Raw genomic sequence first — 4,227 nt, 5'->3', positions numbered from 1 at the left:
GCTCGAAGCCTGTGGCAGGGGCTGGCACGATGAGCTCCAGTCCGTGCTGTGGTCGATACGCACCACCGCCACCAAGCCAACGGGCGAAACCCCGTTCTTCCTCGTCTACGGAGCAGAAGCAGTCCTCCCTCACGAGGTCAAGCATCGCTCCGCACGGGTCCTGACGTTTGATGAGACGCAGCAGGGGGAGGAACGTCGCCGTGAAGCTGCACTACAGGCGGCGAGGTACCGGCAAGCACTGCGGCGATACACTACAACAAAAATCCACCTATCGCAACGAATATCTACCAATGATACATAACACGTGTTGTTTGTTCCACCTCCCACCTCCCCACCCCTCCCACACTTTGAGCTAACCTCCCCGTACCCAAAAATACAATTTTCTATCAAACATCTATCTCCCTCTCGCCTGATTCCCCTTTCTCGCCCAACTTCCATGACTATGACGCCGCCGCCACCGCCGCCAATTGTTTTGAGGAACATACTAGCGCCACCACAAGCCATCCACACCGCGAGCCCCCAGCCTCCATGATGGCCGCAGCAGGCCACCATGCGTGCGCGAGCAGCCGCCGCTGCCGAACTGGCCTGGCCAGATCTGGGCCCAAGCGTACATGAGAGCAGTAGCTCCGTGCACCACCGACCACCGCCTCCACCGTACCTCTCCGCTGCAAGCAGGCACCAGCGCCGGAGCCCTGGAGGAACCACCCCGCCGCCATGGCCCCCCACCGCGTAGACCACTACCTGCCTCCACGAGGTCCCCCAACTCGTGAGCGCGACACTTGACTCCGGGAGAAACAGATCTCGCCGGGGCGGCTCTGCACGGGTTTTGACTGTCGGAGGTTGGTGGTGATGGAGAGAGGGAGGAGGTGGAGCCAGCAACATTGTAGGGCCGGTAACAACACACATCTTGAGAGACATGCACAATTCCTCCGAATCATTGTAATCTTTAACTGTTTATTCCATAAGAGCACGTTCTGGAAAAATTGATATGCAACTTCGAACTATTGGTATCACAGGTTTTGGTGGTAACACATGCTCACCTTCAGTTCAAACCAACAACAATGATCATGAACTGGTACCCTGTTTGTTTATTTGGAGCACACACAGATGAATCGTGGTGCACACCATTGCATAGTGTCGAAGTATGGATTGTAACCTTCCTGTTATATACACAAGTGATTTATTCTGAACCCTAGTGCCACGGGTGTCTGGCACGATTCTCTCACCAATGGTTTCTAGGCCCACTACCTCGCGTCTGCACACGAGTTGCTGCGCTCAGGCCTGACGGTGTTGTGCCTCGCAGGCTACCTATGTCGGCGCTTAATCTTGACTGCAGGTTGGATCTGACACAAATTGCCTTATGGGCGCGTAATGTAGCTACGGTTCAGTTGTTGATGATTCGCCCCTTCTGTTTTCAAGATAAAACATGCATTGAACATATGATTAACTCTATTGACATCTATGTAGGAGCTCCAGGCTTCCTCTACATTGGCTTCGGGTTGTCATACCATGAAATTTCCAAGCTCTGCAAATCAATTCTGCGCTGAAGTTGTACTGCTCCATGACAAGTAGGTTAGTAGCACAAACTTTCCTGACCACCAATAAGATGTGTGTCGAGTGTATCTAATTATATTTTCCACCTGTATATCATCATGTGATTTTTTCCATGAATTTTTTGTGCCTACTAGATGAAAGCTAACAGTTTGTCAGTCTCTAAATACTTGGAGTAGCTGTGATTTTGGTATGAAGTTTCCAGGTCATGTTTCAAACAGTTGACAATAGATGCACAAATAAATAGGACTGTGTTAAGATCTTTAGCTTGCCTTTGCTGATTTGTAAGGGATTAACTTACTTTAATGGCATGCAGCTTCAGGGCAGATAGATATGTACAGATTACTACATCATCGGAGAGTAAGGTAACCCATTCGCTATTACCCTATTTTGTACATTCCTATAGATTTTGATGTTCAGTTATTGAATGGCATGACAAATGATACAACATAAGGAAGCTAAAAGGTCACAAAGATCAAATTCTTTTGATATATAATATGCCACATTGGCAGCAATGGCTTATGGGTAGTATTTCTTAAAACTAGGTAAGTATTGAAAAGAAAAACTAATCAGCCATGGTCTGCTTTTATTCAGACTGTTCAGCCATTACATAGGTCTCCTTTTGATGCATTTTCATAAATATGCATTTAGCTTATGTACTAGGTTGGTCTTCAACAATTAATTAGTGGCAAATCAATTTCTCTTCTTCTGTAAACATCTTGGATCTCACTTTCTCTAGAAACAAAACATCCAAACTTTTTCCTAGAGAAGCCCAAACGAATTCATGCCCCATCTAGGGCGGCCAAGACCATAGTCGTGGCTCATCTCTTCTAAATATTTGTTTGTGTCTGATGTCCTCATCTCAGATTGTGGTGGTGTTGCGGTCAGAGTGGAACGAAACTTCCTATAGCGGCTCAGTCTAGTATGGTACCTCCGATTTATCTTTCCTAACTTCTAATGAATTATTCTCTCATGTCCTCTCTTCTATACTAATTAGGGAATGATCTTGTCTGTAATAATTAGATCATGCTATCCAGCAAGGCTGCGTCAGGGGCTCAGGCCAGGCATGATGGCAAGCAGAGTGGATTAGAAAGTTATCCAACAACACCCCTTTTCCATTTCACAGTTAACAATGCCAACTGCCCCAAATCTGATGATGTGTTCCTTTTTCATGTTGTTCCTTCTACAGGTTCTGAGAATGCACTCATGGATTGAAAATTTCTAATGTCCAAAGTTGTAGTTGTGAGGTAACTACGCAGTTTTGTGTGACGGTTTTCAAGCTGATGGCATCGATATTTTCTCTCTTAATACATCATAGAAAGCAAAACTAATTAGTGCAGAGTCCTTTGGAAAAAAGAAATACAATTCTTTAGTCGATATTATTGTTATCTAAGTACTTACCACCTAGTTGGTTGTTGAATTCATCTCATTATTAATATAATACAATCTTTGGATAATTGTTAGTAGTAAATACATGTTGATGGTTGTTGATAGTGACTAGGCACATCCGATTGATCAAAGATGCCTGCGACACGTCTCGTTCGGCTCCAGAAACATATTGATTTTATCGTATTGGGAAGCTTTGCTTCCGATTGGCTCTATGGAAAACACGCTTCATTTGGTTGGTGCAGATATGTTTCAGTTTCCAATCAGCTTCGATCTGGGCATTTTTAGTTTTGTGAAGTCCTGTATCAGAAACCACAGCTATAAAAGACATTGCAGGTGAATGGTATGGTTTCAGGAAGCATTGAAATCAGAAACCGCTATTTTTCTGCGAACCAAACACGTCATTAGTGTCTTAATCTGAACTCTACTAAGTTATGTGTAAGACATACATATGCTTATGTCTGTTCTCCGAAACATCTTCTCTTGGACACGTGGTATTTTTATGTGAATCCTTTCCGTAGAATGCATAGCATGTATATTTTTAGACTTCAAATTTCGAATTTATAACTGAATAATATTATGCTTTTTTCTTTATAGGTTGATGAGAAGTTCAATACTAGGTGATTACTTGGATCCTTGGATAATTTATGCTGATCTTTGGTACTTGGAGGAGAGTGAAGACAGTTCACAGAATTTTAGAAATTTATATGCTTTAAAATGTTTCATTTTCTAGGAAATTGATGTACTCCTAATAGACGATACTTGCATTGCAATGTAACAAATTATGCCATTGAATCAATATATTAGTTTCATTTCTACGAATTTTACTGAAGTTGTACCTTGTAGTGCGAGCTCAAAAAAAGGTGTCATGTACTGCTATTTGAACAACCTACTGTTATAAATGAATATATATAGTGGTTATTCTATTTGTGCAAACAACAACACATAGAAGCGTTGGATGAATCTGTTGTTGGCTTGCAACACATTATTCTTGAGATTACCAACGGATCTATATACGTTGTTGTAGACCCTTGCAACGCCACCAACGACAACGCATAATAATTCGTTGGTGTAGACTTTAGCAACGCTTATATGGACAAAAGGCAACACATCGATGCATTGTTGAAGGGGGGTTCCTATTATAGTGATACCACTACCGCAACATCCGCTCCAGGACACTCGAGATGGGTGACCTAGTCCTGAGGCGGGTCTCTCCAGGGAAGGGCTGCATAAGTTTTCACCAATGTGGGAGGGCCCGTTCAAGTTCGTCCACATCTCCAGGCCTGGCGC

At 43.6% G+C, this 4,227-nt stretch overlaps 1 long non-coding RNA gene across 6 annotated transcripts; it reads left to right on the top strand.

The window, feature by feature from the left end:
• Positions 1-341: 341 nt before the first annotated feature.
• LOC125551420 (uncharacterized) lies at positions 342-3,753 on the top strand. 6 transcript variants are annotated; one of them, XR_007302557.2, is made up of 7 exons: positions 342-892; positions 1,017-1,336; positions 1,468-1,572; positions 1,868-1,916; positions 2,418-2,478; positions 2,575-2,798; positions 3,535-3,753. It is a non-coding gene; the product is annotated as an uncharacterized LOC125551420 (long non-coding RNA). The 6 variants fall into 6 exon arrangements; XR_007302560.2 differs by having other exon boundaries at positions 342-939; XR_007302558.2 differs by having other exon boundaries at positions 342-1,336; positions 2,418-2,473.
• The last annotated feature ends 474 nt before the right edge of the window (positions 3,754-4,227 follow it).

This window comes from Triticum urartu, chromosome 4A (assembly GCF_056163025.1).
Source record: "Triticum urartu cultivar PI428250 chromosome 4A, HENAU_Tu73, whole genome shotgun sequence".
In the NCBI taxonomy this organism is placed as follows: Eukaryota; Viridiplantae; Streptophyta; class Magnoliopsida; order Poales; family Poaceae; genus Triticum; species Triticum urartu.
The sequence above is the reverse complement of the archived record's forward strand: the minus strand, read 5'-3'. Positions and strand labels throughout refer to the sequence as shown.